This window comes from Palaemon carinicauda, chromosome 30 (genome assembly GCF_036898095.1).
Source record: "Palaemon carinicauda isolate YSFRI2023 chromosome 30, ASM3689809v2, whole genome shotgun sequence".
NCBI lineage: Eukaryota > Metazoa > Arthropoda > Malacostraca > Decapoda > Palaemonidae > Palaemon > Palaemon carinicauda.
Window position 1 is genome coordinate 76,666,190 of NC_090754.1, and position 18,069 is coordinate 76,684,258.

The 18,069-nt window shown below is 46.3% G+C and overlaps 1 long non-coding RNA gene across 1 annotated transcript in view; it reads left to right on the forward strand.

Annotated features, from left to right (window-relative positions):
* The first annotated feature begins 4,792 nt into the window (after window positions 1–4,792).
* LOC137623301 (uncharacterized) overlaps window positions 4,793–18,069 on the forward strand; it is a 47,845-nt gene continuing 34,568 nt past the window's right edge. Inside the window, exon 1 of the long non-coding RNA XR_011040593.1 lies at window positions 4,793–4,892. This is a non-coding gene — a long non-coding RNA (uncharacterized lncRNA). The remainder of the gene's footprint in view (window positions 4,893–18,069) is intronic.

Sequence of the window (18,069 nt, forward strand, 5' to 3'; positions counted from 1 at the left end):
GATAAATGAAAAAGATATTAGGTTAAAAACAGAATTAGAAGAAAAATACAATCATAAGAAGAAAGAAGTACAAATACTGGTGAAAGATAGTATAACTTTATATGAGAAAAAGAAGACCAGGGAGATAAGAGATGATAAAAACAATAAACTATAGGAAAACATAAATTAAGAAATAGCAAAGAAATAAAAAGCGAGGCAATACAATTATATGGAGATAGAGGAAATAGAATATCAGATGAAGAGGCTTAAGAAGAATTGGTAAAATTTTGGAAAACAGTCTACAATACACATGAAAATAGAATAACAGAGATCTGGAATGACGAGAAGGAGAGTGAATACCTGGATAATTTGAGAAAAGAAAACGACATTGTAATAGTAAATTAATATAGTATACCCGAACACCTAAGGGAGCATTATGATGCTGTACTAAATGTCAAAGGAATAATTAAACCCATGCCTGCCGCTGAAATGAATAAAGGTAAATTAGAAAAATGCCTAAAACGCCTAAAGAAAGATAAAGCAGCTGGGCTAGATAGACTAAAGCCAGACTATTACAAAGCTATGATGATAAGTGATATATGTAAGAATACGCTAATGAACTGCTACAAAGAGGAACTAGCCAGTTAAGAAAAACCCAAAAGCTGGAAAGAATCCAGAACAAAAATGTTAAAAAAGAAAAACAAACCAACAGCAAAGGAATTGAGACCAATAGCATTCACAAATGTATCATATGAAATATACATGGCTTTTATCAAGGATGAAATAGAAGGACACCTAAAAAGTTATACTGCCATAGAGGATAGTCAAGCGCGATTTACAGAGGAAGGAAGGATTGAGGATAATATATTCATCTTACAGTACATGGTTGAAGAAACTTTCAAAAATAAGAAAAAACTCATAGTTGCCTCTTTAGATTTCAAAAAAAGCTTTCGATTCCATAAAAAGGGAAGCGCTGGTAGAAACATTAAAGCAATATGAAGTACATACTAGTATAATTAACTCTATAGCTGAAGTATATGTGGGAGACTCTTTCTACGGAAGAGTAGAACAAAAATTGAGCGTAAGTAGTGGAATAAAGCAAGGCTGTACTGGCTCTACAACATTATTCAAATTAATTACTTATCAGATTATAAAACAAGTAGAAAAGGAAAGTAATGGTTTTAAAAATGATATTATAGAGCTAGTGGTATTATTTTTTGCTGATGATGTCCTAGTGCTTCCTGAGAATATAGATGATGCTGAACTGAACATAAGGAAAGTGATAGATATAGGAAACCAGTGTGGTTTAGACATAAATAGAGACAAAAGTAGCGTACTTATATATAATATGAAGGAGAAACCAGATAACATAGATAGAGGGAATAAGAGTAGTTAGTAATATTAAATACCTAGGTATCAAGGTAGATGATAGTAGGAATATGTTCAAAACACAAAAAAATGAAATGATAGTTAAGGCGCAAAAGCTAGCTAATCTTACATATTCAATCATAGAAAAAATTTGTAATAAAATACTGATAGGGAAAACATACTGGAAAAGTGTAGCGCTACCTTCTATATTATATGGAACAAATGTAATTAACTTAACGGAAACTGAAATAGAAAAGTTGCAGAGAATAGAGAATGGAGTGTGTAGAAGGATGTAAATAATACAGCAATTGTAGCCTTGAGAGGGGATGTAGGAGCATCTGCTATGAAAACAAAGGTAATGGATGGAAAGCTGAGGTACCTTAATAGCATTTATAAGGGAGAGAAGGACTTACTAACAGTAATAGTCAATAATATGAAAGAAAAAGAGAGAAAGTGTTGGATGCATGTGAAAAAGTATGCTGAAGAATGTGGGATGGCGATGAGAGAAGTCAAGAGATGTACGAAAGAGGACATAAAGAAGAGAACAAGAGAATGGGACACAAGCAAATAGATGAGTGAAATGGAGTGCAAGGAGAGTCTAATTTTGTATAAAAACTGGAAAAGTGAAATCAAGGAGGAGGAAGTATATGACAACATATTTTCGTCAATTTTATTATTCAGAGCAAGGACAAGCACGTTGGGTTTGAATATAAAAAAACAGACACCAAGATGGAAATATAAACTGTGTATTATGTGGTGTAGAAGAAAATGCTAACCACTTTATGTTATATTGTCCACAGTTTAGTGATATAAGAATAAAAGCAATTGAACTCCAACAACCATACGAAGAAGATAGTGCACAAACAGTTGAAAAATTCCTTTTTTTTTGTGAAGAAAATATTGAAAATAAGAAAACTGTACTACAACAAATGTGGATGAAAAGAGAAAAACTAGTGAAAATAAGGAACACACAAAACTAAAAGACACAGAGGCGCCGTTACAAAGAAAAGCCTCAACCTGAATCTGATCTGATCTGATCCGATGACTTCATACATACCCTACGTAGAAGAAATCAAAGCAAAAGGAGGAATGAACAGCACAGCCTTCTGGGAATTCAAGAAGAAAGTGGATGGAAAAAATGCCAGTAAATGTACAGCAATCAGAGGAAAAGATGGAGAAATAATAGAGGATATTGAAGAAATAAAGAAAGAATATGAGAAATTCTACAGTGATTTATTTAAGCTAGAAAATCCCCTAAGTGAAGAAGAGACCCTGGCAGAAGAAATCAACAACATGTTTGATAAATGGCTGTCAGGAAGTGACAGAGTGAGATCCAGCAAGGAAGAAAAAATAACATATCAAGAAGTAGAAGCCATCATAAAAAGCCTGAAAGACAAATACACAATGGACAGGCAAGGATTGAACAATGTTATGATTAAAATGATGGGGAATGAGATAATAGAAAGCCTGAAGCTGATACTCACAGAAATTGACGAAAGCATATGTATCCCTAAAGAGTGGGAAGAGATGTGGATACTTTCAATCCACAAAAAGGGAAATAAAATGGAACTAGAAAATAAAAGAGGCTTATTTATTACAAGCATAATTAGTAAAATATACGAGAAAATAAGGATGAAAAAATATAAGGACAGATTCAAAGAAGAGATGAGTCGATTCCAGTGTGGAGGCATTGAAGGAAGATCTACGGCCGATCATCTGCTTACACTAAATGCAGTAATAGACTATAACGCCTATTTGGGAGGGTCGACATACGTATGGTTCTGTGATGCGTATAAGTGCTTTGATAAGCTAGATCTAAAGGACTGCATAAAAGAAATGGGAAAAATGATAGGATGGAAAGAAGCATTGATAGTTAAAAAAATGAATGAAAAAGGTAGAGCAGCCATCAACTGTCCAGCAGGTACAACAGAAGATATAACGATTGAAGGAAATGTTAGACAAGGAACTATATATGGACCCAAGCTATGCAGTATAGCAACTGACAAAGTTAATAGCATTAGCAGAAAAAATATCACATTGATAAGAAATATTGAAATTGAATCACTTGTATATGTAGATGATATAATGTTTCCCTCAGGAAGGAAAGATGGTATCGAATGTGCCATAAGTAACTGCCATAGCCTAGAGACCCTAAAGAAGTTCACTATAAACACCAACCCCAAAAAATCGGGTGTATTAAGAATTAACAAAAGAAAGAAAGAGAAAGAGGTGGAGATTGAAACAAAAGTGAAGAACGGAAAAGTAAGTTTAGTTAAGGAATATAAGTATCTGGGTGAATGGTATACAGAGAAGGGAAACAAAGAATTGAGTATCAGTAAAAAAACCCAGAGGGTTGCATATATGACCCAAGAAATAAGAAAATATGGGGATACGAGAAAAGTTGGAAAGATGGCATTGGAAGTCAGAAAGAAAATATATGAAACAGTAGTTGTACCAACAATATTTGCCAACGTGGAGACCTGGAGTGTAATTAGGGACAAAGATATGAAAGATCTAGAAAACCTCCAATACAAGATAATAAGAAATATGTACGAACTACCTGCGAGTACTCCATATTGGGGCATACTTGCAGAAACAGGAATATGGCCGGTGTCCTGCAGAATAGAATATAAGAAGTTAATGCTCTTCCATAACATCATAAACTCCGAGGAAAAAAGATTAGTAAGAGAGATAATTGAGGATCAATTGAAGAACCCGTATGGGAAGTGCTGGAGCAAGAGCGTAGAAGAAATCTGCAGTAAATATGGGATGGAAGTGGAAGAAATAAGAAGTTGGGGGAAAAGGACCCTGAAAAAAGAAATCAAGAAAAGAATTATAGAAAAAATAGAAGAAACTATTGAAGAAAAAAAGAAAATAATGAAAAAATTAAGATTTATTAAAGGAAATGGCCATATGCCTTATATCAGAGAAATGTATCTGGATAAGGCATCCCTTGTGATGAAAGCAAGATTAAATATGCTCAACTTAAAAGCAAATTTCAGGGGAAAATATGATGACAATTTGTGTGATTTATGCAAAGAGGAAGAAGACACCACCGAACATTTATTTTTATGCCCAAAGTTAGAACAGCTGAAGAATGTAGAAATAAGTTTAGGTATGCTAAAAAATCCTGGCAGGGATCTGGCTGCATTTATAGATAGGGCAATGAATATAAAAGAAGAGTTTAGGAAGCCCAAACTGAGTACCACAACAGGTTGCCAAAACTGATGATAGCAAGGTGTTATCGTATCCAATTTCAAAGTATAAGGGAATAAAAGTAAAGACTGTGAACCTCATTATGATATTAATTTATTTAAGGCACAGATGATATAAACTTAATAATAAGAATAAGCTTAGAAGCTTTGCACCTATCTATAAAGAGATAGAGTGCCCGCAAACTTATTTTGCGGAGTGAGCAATAAGGAACCAGGAACCAGGAACCAGGACGTAACGCAGAAGTCTTGTAAATATTGTGTAGTGAACTATTTTATTATAGTCTGCGCCACTCTATTGGTTAAAATCGAAACACAGCATTGAGACGCAAGGTTAGTAGGTGTTGATAAAGTATGTAAAGTTTGCCTTTAAACTTATGGTTGCTGAAAGTTGTGTAATACAGTACTGTATATGTTCTGGGTGTATGTAGTTAGTTGGGAAAGGTGTAAATATTCTTATTACCTGTCAAATCGATTTTATTTTCGCGGAAAATGTTTATCTTTTTCTGAATTACGATATTATAAAGGTAGGTGTACGATTTACAAAATAATTTATTTTGGTAAACTTTTACTGTATTACAGGGTATCATTTCGAACAGAAAATATGGTTTCCTGTAGTGAATAAGGTGATTTAACCGAATTTGACCTTCATTTCAACTGCAAACAAACAGAACAACCAGTTCGGGTAACTTCAAGTAGACGAACGGGTTGTTGTTGTTGCGGTTGAAATGAAGGTGAAAACCGGTTGAATCACGTTATTTACTAGAGGAAAACATATATCTTCTGTTAAAATGTTGAAATATAATGGCTCTTATTCTGGGCTCACTTCACTCACCCGAAAACAAAAACAGTAAAGTTTTACTGTCTTACAGATTCTGATTTCAAACAGAAAATATATGTTTTCCTGTAGTAAATAACGTGAATTGACTGAATTTGACCTTCTTTTCAACTGCAAACAAACAGAATAACTAATTCGACGAAGTTCCTTGCTGTTATTACGGATGAAATGAAGGTGAAAACCGGTTAAATCACATTATTTTCTACAGGAAAACATATATTTTCTGTAAAATTTTTAAAATATAATGTCTTGTTTTATATATTGTGTTAAAATGTTTAAATATAATGACTTATTCAAATTCCGTGTCACTTCACTCATGTATGTACTGCTAACGCTAACATTAACAACGTTGCCAATATTACACAGCGTTACCAACGTTACGATGTCATTGCTAACGTTTGCAATGGTACGGTAATATTAGCATGTGTATATTAAAGCATTTTTCCATATACCCTTTACACAATATATAAAAAGGTACAAAAAGGGTACAGAACCTAACAAACCCACCTAACCTAACCTAGAAGTTCATAACATTAGCAACACTATATATAATGGTTCTTGTTCCGCCACTGGCTGTCTTACGCTCGCAGGAAAATAAAGCATCAAGCTCGTATGTACTGGCAAGTGGTAATGTTGCGCTGCGCACGCTAACTTTAGCAATGTTACCCCAACACGCAATGATACGATAACATTAGCAATTCTAAATATAATGGTTCTTGTTCTGACATCGGCTCGCTTACGCTCGCAGGAAAATAAAACATCAATCTCGTATGCACTGGCAAGCGGTAATGTTGAGCTGTGCACGCTCACAAAATAGTAAAACTAACACATTAAAATTAAAGAAATTAATGACTTACTTTTATGACCACGACAACGAAACTTGTGGGTCACCGGGGTGTTGTGACTGTAACGTCTTAACCTCTTTGTCTTAGTTTAGTACTGCACTTGGAACACTGTAAACGTTGGGCTATTACATTACGAGATTTAAGAAAATTATCAACATTAAAATTCACCAAAATACTTTCAAGTATGGATTACGGCAGTCGTTACAAGTTTTCTAAGACTTCCATCGTAAAATATGCAAAAAAGACGTCACTTGAACTAACAAAAATTGGACTTGGACAAATGTTTCCATGGGAAAGGGTTTGTTGGAAGGTGGGGGTTGGGAAATATTAGCACCCCCCCCCGGTACAAACTTTCCATACGTATGTGTTCGTGATTGGTTAACGGAAAAGCAACGGAGTCTAGAAAGTAAACATGAATGAACTAGAATGGGAAACTTGTCCAAAATGTATAAAAGTAATATAGCAAGATAAAATGGAGCGTATGATGAATAAGATTTAATGGGAATATAAAATGGGGTGATTTTATAAGATATCGGATAATAAAACGAGTAGTTTTTGAGTCAAACGTAATATGTATACTGTACGAGGGTATTACACAAAAGGAATGGTATAGTTGTACTGGATCAAGGCAAATACTTGAATAAACCAGGTGAAGTCGAATAGTTACATTTCACGGCTAGCGAAGAAGAAATCCTATGGGTGGAGGAGGAGTCTAAGCGCAGGGAGGCAGGGTTTATGCGCAGAAGGTCGACACCTGCTATGTACAAACGAACGAACGAGAGCGACTACAACTGACAAGTAAAATGTCTTAGCTATCTTAGTTTCAGTATTGCAGTAATAGACGTGAATATCTTTCCTGTATGATGACACGAACGGCACTTGGGACACTGTAAACATTGGGCTATTACATTATGAGATTTAAGAAAATTACCAACATTGGATGACGTATCAAAGAATTCACCGAAATGCTTTTAAGTATGGAATACTGCAGTCGTTACAAGTTAATATAACTTCCATCATGAAATACGCAAAAAGACCTCACTTGAACTAGCAAAGACCTGACTTGGAAAAAGGTTTCCACGGAAAAGGGTTTGTTGGAAGGTGGGGGTTGGGAAACATTAACCCTCCTGTGCAAACTTTCCATACGTATGGGTTCGTGACTGGTTAACAGAAAAACAACGGAGTTTTGAGATTAAACATGAATGAACTAGAATGGGAAACTTGTCGAGAGCAAGTATTTATATGAAATCTGTGTGTGACAAGGTAATAACAAAATGTATAAAAGTAATATAGAAAGATAAAATGGAGTGTATAATAAATAATATTTAATGGGAATATAAAATGAGGTGATTTTATAAGATATTGGATAATAAAACGTGTAATCCTTGGGTCAACCAAAATATATATACGTGGGTATTACATAAAAGGAATGGTATAGTTGTACTGAATCAAGTAAAATTCTTGAATAAACCAGGTGAAGTAGAATACTTGAATGTGGCGGGTAAAATGACGTACAGTAGGGGGAAAATGGAGAGGGGCTATAAGAGAAGAAGTAATCCTATTGGTGGAGGCAAAGTTTATGCGCAGGTGGGAGGAGTTTATGCGTCGGTCGAAAACTGCTATGAACAAACGAACGAACGGGAGCGACTACAACCGACCCGTAGAATGTCAACAAATAAATGGAAAAATATACCGTTAGTATAGGATATAGATAATTAGCATCTATTCCGTAACCAAAATACAAACCACGCTATTTACATAGGGTTTACTTTCGGCGTAGCTGAAATGACGAGCCATTAGATTTTAACGAGGGTTAAACTACTCCTGCGCTAGTTAGCACGGGGGTAGGGGAGGGGTAGCTAGCTACCCCTCCCCCCCTCCACACACCGGTGAGCTGCCTCACTTCACTTTTGGCTCGGACGATGTACAGACGTTTCTGTCCCGTCCTCGCGTATTTGACAGCCTTAATCTGTTTTTCTTTTTCTATCAGTGTGTGTGTGTTTGAAGTTGGCCTCTACCTTTGCTTCCACCATGCGGAAATGCCCTGCACTTCCCGATCGCCCCTGTGGAACATTCATGTCGGCGGTCGAGACAGACCCTCACACCCTTTGTCCACAGTGTCGAGGCCAACGGTGTGATAGTGATAATCTGTGTATGGAATGTCGGGAGTGGCCTACCTTCCAGTGGGAGAGGTTTGCCCGGCGGCGTAAGAAGAGTTCTAAGCGAGACTGTTCTTCCCCAGGGACTGCCCACGGGAAGGAAGGCTCCAAGGACTCTTCTTCCATTGCCCGAACCTCCTCCGAAACTCCCACTCGTTCGATCTCTCGTGAGAGGCCGCCGAGTGGTACCGTAGGCCCTTCTTTTGTTTCCCAAACTCGGGGTGCGGGAGAGGGCGTTGCCTCCCATAGCGAGGCAGCTCCCCTCCTCCTCCGGGGGAGGATATTATTGATTTTGTAGATTACGACCAAACTGTCTAACGATGATCTTTTCCAGCTTTGGGCTTCCTTGGGGCTTAAGGGCTCGCTCTCCAAGGAAGCCCTGTTTGATCTGATCCAGTTGGGGGAAGCTGTCCAACAGTCACCGGTAATACCAGAGGTAGACCCCCTGGCTATTGACAACGTTGTTGTGGCAGAGGCGTCCGACGGGTCGGGTCAAACCCCTACTGCTGATGTTGCTGAAGGCCCAGGTTCCCCCTCCGAATATCCTTCGAGGGGGAAGTTGGGTCCAACGGTCTCTCCTGCGAGTGTTGCTCCCCCTCGGGGGAGTGCACTAACAGAGACTCCTCTTCGGAGGACCGACGTTGCTGATACCCTGCCTCGAGGTCGTCTTCGCCGTAATGCTCGCCCTCCTCTTCATCGCCGAGGCCTTCCTTCTCCTTACGAGGGAGTCAAGAGGCGCCTCCTCTTCGGGTCGTCATTCTCGTCGTCCCCTGTGAAGGACTCTTCTCGTCGGGAGCAGACCGTAGCAGTAACTCCTCTGGACCTCTCTGCAGATCGTTCACAATCTCCTGCGCCTGCCAGATATTCCTTGCCTACGCAAGCACCGGCCCCTTCGGGGCGGAAGGGCTTATCTCACAAGCGCCACCGCTCTCCTGATCGCCAGCGCCCGACTGCTCGTCAGTGCTCTCCTGCTCGCCAGCGATCTCCTGCTCGCTAGCGATCTCCTGCTTGCCAGTGCTCTCCTGCGTGCCAGCGCTCTCCTGCTCGTCAGCGCCCTCCTGCACGCAAGCGCTCTACGGCAGATGAGTCGTCAGAGTCTTCTCGTCATCGCTCTCCTGATCGCCAGCGCTCTCCTGCTCGCCAACTCTCTCCTGCTCGCCAGCGCTCACCTGCTCGCCAGCGCTTTCCTGCTCGTCAGCGCCCTCCTGCGCGCAAGCGCTCTACGGCAGATGAGTCGTCAGACTCTTCTCGCCAGCGCTCTCTTGATCGCCAACGCGCCCCTATTCGTCAGCGCTCTCCTGCTCGCCAGCTTTCACCTGCTCGCCAGCGCTCGCCTGCGCGCACGCGCACTTCAGCCCCGGCTGCGCGCCCTACGCGTCAACAGTCTCCTGAGCGCCGTCAACCTCCGGGGTGTCAGCGCACTACTGCACGCCCAGTTCCTGATGCGCGCCCAATGTGCCAGCGATTCTGCTATCGCGCGAGCGCCAGCTCGACCCCCAGTGCGATTCCCACCGGGTTTCGCAGCGCCCCCAGCCTTGCGAGGTACCGGGGCTGCGTACTTCCAGATCGTCCTTGCGATCACCATCGCGGAAGCGCCGAGCATGCACCCAGAGGTCCGGACAACATTCATCTTCCCTTTCTTCTTTCCAGGCAGGCCCTGTAGTATCCACTCCGAAGGATCAACCGATCCCCTTCCCTCCAGCGGGGATCGGTGACACTGCGTCAGTCAGCCGCCAGCCTTGGTTCGGTTCCCTGATGAAAGCGGTGGTGCAGGCTATGAAGCCAGCCCTCGCTGATCTGGGACTGAAACCAAAGGCTCCCTCACCCCCGCTGAAGAGGAGAGGAGTGGATTTCGCGGTAACTTCTCCCAGGGTTAAGCTGGCTCCCAAGAGGTCCGTCTGGAAGGCCCCTTCCCCCTCGCAGACGTTTTCTCCTTCTCCTGTGGACGAACCTTTCCCGTCCTCGGGAGAATCCAGTGAGGTGAGACACTCTCCCACGGCATCAATGGGAGGAACCCCACCTCAAGGAAGAGAAACGTCTCGTATAGGAGGGACCTTCCAGACCTCTTTGCTGGAGTCCTGTATCCCTCCCAGGAGGGAGCCCAAGGACTACAAGACGTCACCCAAATCATTGTCAAGGTTTCGTCCAGAGCCAACCCTTCCCCGGTAGAACGTCCGCGTGTCCCCCCATGAAGAGCCAATGGGGACAGGAGACTTAGCTGCTAGTCCACAAGGAGGAGAGCAGCGCGAATCGGAACACGCCTTCTGGCAGGTCCTTGGACTAATGAGGCAACTCAATAGTTTCAAGGACCCCGAGACCGCCCCTTGCGAAGGCTAGGATACGGTCCTGGACCAGGTTTATGGCATTCAGAAGCCCCCCAAGACCAGTGCAGCCCTGCCCTGGTCCCAGGGGATGAAGAGCGCCAGGGACAAGGTCGAGGGCCAGCTTTCCGAGCTCGCCTCCTCCAGCAGTTCTTCTGCCGGGAACAAGCTCCTCCCCCCTCCTCGCGTGCAGCAGAGGAGGTACTTCGTGATCATGGAGGAGCCTTGTTTAGCTCTTCCCTTCCACCACTCCGTGGAAGTGCTCACCAGGGGTCTCTCTGTAGAGAAACTCAACGCCCGACAGGTGACATTCACGGCGTCGGTGGTCCTGAGCCAGGAGAAGGTCGCAAAGTGTGCAATGCAGGCCACTTCGTGGCTGAATGTCTGGCTAGGGTCTCTGGGCATCCTATTGCGCTCTGAGGACTTGTCCAAGGAGAGCAATAGGAAGGCCCTGGAGACCTTCCTCCTCTCGGGCACGCACTCTATCGAGTTTTTAGCTCACCAGGTCAATAACCTTTGGGCTAACTCGATTCTCAAGCGTCGTGATACGGTGACCGAGAGGTTCCACCCGAAGGTCTCCGCTTTGGATGTCGGCAAGCTCAGACATTCCTCCATCCTTGGAGGAAACCTGTTTGAGCCCAAGGACATAGAACGGACAGCTGAGAGGTGGAGGAAGACGAGTCACGATTCGCTCCTCCAGAAGGCCCTTACATCTCGGCCCAACAAGCCTCCAGCTCCTCAACAACAACAGCAGCCTCGCAGGACACCGAAGCAGGCTCTGGCAGCTAAGACCAAGGTGTCTAAACCGCAGCCCTTTCCTGTCAAAGACAAGAGGGGCAGAAAGTCCTCCAGGGGAGGCAAAAATTCTAGAAGGAGCTGCCGAGGCCGCAAGCGCTAGGATTGGCAATCCCCCTGCGTGTCCACCTGTGGGGGGATGCCTACAAAGTTGCGTGCTCAGGTGGCAGCAACTAAGGGCCGATTCCTGGACGACCTCTGTGGTCGGACAAGGATATCTTGTCCCGTTCATTTCATCTCAACCTCCCCTGACAGCGAATCCAGTGTCGTTGAGCTCCTAAGCCACGGGATCGGCAAAGGGGCTAGCCCTTCGTGCAGAAGTCGAGACCATGCTCAAGAAGGATGCTCTCCAAGAGGTCGTGGACGGCTCCCCAGGCTTCTTCAGTCGACTCTTTCTTGTAAAGAAGGCGTCTGGAGGCTGGAGACCCGTCATCGAGCTCTCAGCCCTGACCAAGTTTGTCAAGCAAACTTCATTCAGCATGGAGACAGCAGACAGCAGTGAGACCGCAAGACTTCATGTGCACACTGGATCTGAAGGACGCGTACTTCCAGATCCCAATCCATCCGTCTTCCAGGAAGTACCTACGTTTCATCCTAGACAACAAGATCTACCAGTTCAAGGTGTTGTGTTTCGGTCTCTCCACAGCACCTCAGGTGTTCACCAGAGTGTTCACACTGATATCTTCGTGGGCACACAGGAACGGCATCCGTCTCCTCCGTTATCTGGACGACTGGCTGATCCTAGCAGACTCGGAGTCGATCCTTCTTCGACACCGAGACAGGCTTCTGGGAATTTGCCAAGATCCAGGGATCATGATAAATCTCGAGAAGTCCTCTCTGCTCCCAACACAACGACTGGTATATCTAGGCATGATATTAGACACCGATCTCCACAGAGCCTTTCCATCTGACGACAGGATAGCAAGGGTGAGGAGGGTTGCAAAGCCTTTCCTCAGTCGAGAAGATCTTCCAGCCCAATCGTGATTACGTCTTTTAGGTCACCTAGCCTCCTTGGCCCGTCTGGTTCCCAACGGCCGCCTCAGGATGAGATCCCTGCAGTGGCGGCTCAAGTCCCGGTGGGATCAAGGCATCGATTCCCCGGACTTCCTGGTCTCGATAGGACCTGCGGAACGGACGGACCTGCAGTGGTGGCTGACCGACGACAACATTCGAAAGGGAGTGGATCTTCTCGTCCTTCCCCCTGATTTGATGCTGTTTTCGGACGCGTCAAAAGAAGGGTGGGGGGCCCACGTTCTGAACCAGAGGGCCTCAGGCCTATGGTCAGAATCAGAAAAGTACCTCTACATCAACCTGCTAGAGATGAAGGCCGTTTCCCTGGCCCTTCAACAGTTCCAACAGACCCTGGCGGGCCACTCTGTGGTGTTGATGAGTGACAACACCACAGTAGTGGCTTATATCAACAAGCAGGGAGGTACCTTTTCACAACAGCTATCCCATCTTGCAGTAGAGATACTAAGATGGACCGAAGTCCACTCGATACGTCTATCAGCTCGCTTCATTCCTGGGAAAAGGAATGTACTCGCCGACAATCTGAGCAGAGCTTCGCAGATAGTGAGTACCGAGTGGTCTTTGGATCCTCAGGTAGCCAACAAAGTCCTGACTTTGTGGGGTTCTCCGACAATGGACCTGTTCGCGCCAGCCTTGAATTTCAAGTTGCTGCTGTACTGCTCCCCAGTCCCGGACCCCAAAGCACTCTGGCAAGATGCCTTCCAACAACGGTGGGACAACATCGACGTCTACGCCTTCCCACCGTTCTGTCTGATGAGAAGGGTGCTCAACAAGACCAGACTATTGGTCAACCTGTCGATGACCTTAATAGCTCCGCTATGGCATCATGCAGAGTGGTTTCCGGACCTTCTGCAGCTCCTGACGCAACCCCCGAGAGAGCTTCCCCCACGACACGAGCTACTCAGACAACCACATTGCAACATCTTCCACAAAGCCGTAGCATCGCTTCGGCATCACGCCTGGAGACTATCCAGGGTCTCCTCACTGAGAGAGGCTTTTCGCAACAAGTTGCAATTAGGATGTCTCGACACCTGCGAAAGTCATCAGCAGGGGTCTACCAGGCGAAGTGGAGAGTCTTCTGTGGTTGGTGTCGTGGGAGGGGTATCTCTCCCCTCGATGCCTCTATTCCAGCAATAGCGGAGTTCCTCGTTTATTTGCGGGAGGAAATGCGCCTTTCGGTCTCGGCGGTGAAAGGCTATCGCTTCAGGCTGAAAGGAATACTGTAGACATTTCCCCCTCGCTGGAACTTTCCTTACTCATACGTAGCTACGAGCTTACCTGCCCTCAGTCGGAAGTGAGACCGCCTCCATGGAACGTGGTTCGGGTCCTCAGGGCTCTGAAGAGACCTCCGTTCGAACCATTACGCCAGGCCTCTGACCAACACCTGACTTGGAAGACGGTATTCCTGCTCGCTCTGGCTTCGGCCAAGCGAGTCAGTGAACTTCATGGTCTCTCATACGACATCGCCCATTCAAGGGGAAGGGGGGGAGGTAACGTTCAAGTTCGTCCCTGAGTTTGTTGCCAAGACTCAGAACCCCGGAGTGCCGGACCCACGGTTCGACTCCTTCAGGGTTGTGAGTCTTCGTTCCGTAACATATGACCCAGATCACCTGCTACTCTGCCCAGTAAGAAGTCTGAGACGTTATCTGAAGAGAACAGCTGCAGTCCGTCCCCACGTGCTAGCCCTGTTTGTGAGCACGGGTAGGACGAAGAGGAGGGTCACCAAGAATACCATCTCAGCCTGGATTCGACGGACCATCCATCATGCCTTGAATCCAGACCCTCCTCCGTCACGTCGCCCTAGGGCACATGATGTCAGGGGCATCGCCACGTCCCTAGCCTTCAAGAGAAATTTCTCTGTGACGCAGGTTCTACAAGCTGGAATCTGGAAGCGTCAGACGACCTTCACGGCCCACTACCTGCAAGACGTGACCCACAGGAGCGTCGATACTTTTTCTATCGGCCCGTTGGTGGCTGCACAACAGCTGGTCTAACCTCAGGCTCCTTAATGGACAAGTAGCAGAAGGTTGAGGGCACTGTTACCCGGGTTTAGTCTGCGTGAATGAAAGAGTATGTCTGGCCCTTACTTCTTTCTTCATCCTCCCCTCTCTTGGGGAATGCAGCATCCTGTGTCTCTGCATAGCTGACCTCAAACATCTGCAGGTAAACCATGCTTCCTTGTGTTCCTAGTATTAAGTACAATACTGTCGCGTCCCCCAACCCTTCATTTCTCCACACACATCTTATGTAGGCCGCTCGTTTCTTGTGTAGCAAGAAACTTGCGAGGCGCAGGGATTCTTTTTCTCGAAGTGCTGCGCACTCAGATTCTGAGTCCCCGGGTATGCCAAAGCCAGTAAGGCTGGGGACTTTCCACCCTGCCTAAGGGTAAGTCACCCTATGTAAATAGCGAGGTTTGTATTTCGGTTACGGAATAAATGACAAATTCGGAGATAATTTGTATTTTTCCTAACCATACAAACCTTAGCTATTTACACATATTTGCCCGCCAGCCCTGTCCCCCAAGTCAAGTCCTACCTCTAAGTGAAATGAGGCAGCTCACCGGTGTGTGGAGGGGGAGGGGTAGCTAGCTACCCCTCCCCTACCCCCGTGCTAACTAGCGCGGGGTTAGTTTAACCCTCGTTAAAATCTAATGGCTCATCACTTCAGCTACGCCGAAAGTAAACCGTATGTAAATAGCTAAGGTTTGTATGGTTAGGAAAAATACAAATTATCTCCGAATGTCATATTTTTTCATCGGTTTATTATACATCCAAGAAGGTAATGTATAGAGAAGAAAAGGCTTTTGTTCCGTAACTGACATACAAACCACGCTATTTAATCGGGGTTATTACTTTCGGCGTAGTTGAAATGACGAGCCATTAGAATTTTAACGAGGGTTTACTACCCCACCGCTAGTTAGCGGGGGTTAGGGAGGGTAGCTTGCTACCCCCCCTCACACACACCTGTGCTTGAGCTCACTTTGCTCTCAGCTCGGGTGGTAGTCGGATGTGTCCGCTTTCACCCTCGCCTTTCTGACAGCCATTTAATGCTTTTTGCTTTTCCTTTTACAGGTGTGTTTGAAATTGGCCTCTGCTATCATGCGAAAGTGTCCTGGATTACCCGACCGCCCTTGTGGCACGTTTATGTCGGCGGTCGATACGGACCCTCACACCCTTTGTCCTTATTCTAGGGGCCAGCGGTGTGATAGAACTAATAAGTGTGGTGAGTGTAGGGAATGGTCTACCTCCCAGTGGGAGAGGTTTTCTCGGCGACGGAAGAAGAAGTCCAAACGGGATATTTCTCCTTCGAAGGTTTCTTTGAAAGGAGAAAATCCCAAGGGCTCTTCTTCCGTTGCCCAAACCTCCTCCGAAGCTCCCGCTCGATCGGTTTCTTCCGAGAAACTGTCGAGTGGTAGCGTAGGCCATAGTTCTGTTGCCCTATCTTGGGGTTCGGAGGAGGGAGTTGCCTCCCATAGCGAGGCAGCTCCTCCTCCTCCCCCGGGGGAGGATTTAGATCTTAATTATTCCATAACCAAAATACAAACCACGCTATTTAAATAGGGTATTACTTTCGGTGTAGCTGGATGACGCGCCATTAGATTTTTAACGAGGGTTAACTACCCCCTCGCTAGTTAGCGAGGGGGTAGGGGAGGGATAGCTAGCTACCCCTCCCCCCTCACACACCGGTGAACTGATTCACTTCGCTTTTGGCTCGGGTGATGGTCAGACATGTCTGCTCTCACCCTCGCATATTGACAGCCTTAATCTTTTTTGCTTTTTCTTTCAGTTGTGTGTTTGGAAGTTGGCCTCTCTCTTTATCATGCGGAAGTGCCCTGATTTACCCGACCGCCCTTGTGGGACTTATATGTCGGCGTTCGAGACGGACCCTCACACCTTGAGTCCGTTCTGCAGAGGTCAACGGTGTGATAGAGATAAAGTGTGCAGTGAGTGCAGGGAATGGTCTACCTCCCAGTGGGAGAGGTTTTCCCGGCGACGGAAGAAGAAGTCTAAGCGGGATCTTTCTCCTTCAAGGGTTTCCTTGAAGAAGGAAAATTCCAAGGACTCTTTTTCCGTTGCCCGAACCTCCTCCGAAGCTCCCGCTCGATCGGTCTCTCATGAGAGGCCGTCGAGTGGTAGCGTAGGCCGTTCTTTTGTTGACCGACCTTGGGGTTCGGGAGAGGGAGTTGCCTCCCATAGCGAGCCAGCTCCTCCTCCTCCTCCGGGGGAGGATTTATCTGTTTGTGTGTATAATGATGATTTATTGCAGCTTTGGGCTTCCTTGGGGCTTAAGAGTTCGCCCTCCAGGTAAGCCCTATTTGACTTGATCCAGTTGGGCGCAGCTGTCAAACAGTCGCCGGTGATAGCGGAGGTTGACCCTCTGTCTATCGTCAACGTTGTTGTGGCAGAGGCTTCCTACGGGTCGGGTCAAACCCTGCTTTGGGTGCTGATGTTGCTGAAGGCTCAGTTCCCCCCTCCGAACATCCTTCGAGGGAGGAGCTGAGTCCAACGGTCTCTCCTGCAGGTGATTCTCCCCCTCAGGGGAGTTCACTGACAGAGACTCCTCTTCGTAGGACCGACGATGGTGTTCCTGCTCCCAGAGGTCTTCCTTCTCCCCACAAGGGAGTTAGGAGACGCCTCTTCGGCTCCTCCCCCTCGCCATCCCCCTCAGAGGATCCTCCTCGACGTGATTTGACCGTTGCAGCCGCATCACTGGACCTCTCTGCAGATCGTTCGCGATCTCCTACGCCTGCCAGACTTGCTGATCCTCCTTCACCGTTCGTGGCAGCTGATGCACAGTGGGCCCCCACGCACCCCGTTATCCAACGGGCACCGGTCCCTTCGGGGCAAAATGGCTTGTCTCACAGTGTGAGCAAGTCCCTTAAGTGCCAGGTTTCACCTGTGCGCCCACGATCTCCTGTTCCTGTTGTTGCTGAGAGTCATCCTGTGCCGGAAACAACGCGCCAGCGATCTCCTATGGCAGAGTCGACATGTCAGTGCTCTCCTGCTCGCCAGCGCTCACCTGCGCACAAGCGCTCTCCTGCGCGTCAGCGATCTCCTGTACGCCAGCGATCTCCTCCTCGCCAGCGCACATCAGCGCGCCCTGATCCTGAAACGCGCCACGCGCGCCCACGATCTCTTGCGCACCCACGATCTCCAGCTCGCCAGCGAACTTCCCCTGTGCGCCCACGATCTTCGGATCTGGGCGTAGGGAAGAAGTCTTATCCTTCGCCTTCTCGCCAACGATTACCTGCGTGCCCTTGGAACTCGCCCTCTCGTCAATCCTCGCCTGCGCGCCATCGCGCGCAGTCACCTTCGCGCCATCGCGCGCACAGATTCCAGCTCCTACCATGCGCACTTCCAGAGGTGGACGGGATACTACGCGCCCACGGGCAGTCTCCTTCACGCGCTTCTACGCCTGCTGGTCCTGCGCTCCATTTGTCTTCTCCAGATCGCGCACCTGCACGCCAGCGATCTCCTGCGCACCCGCACAGGCGGTCGCCAACACTCGCTCACGCGCACGCAT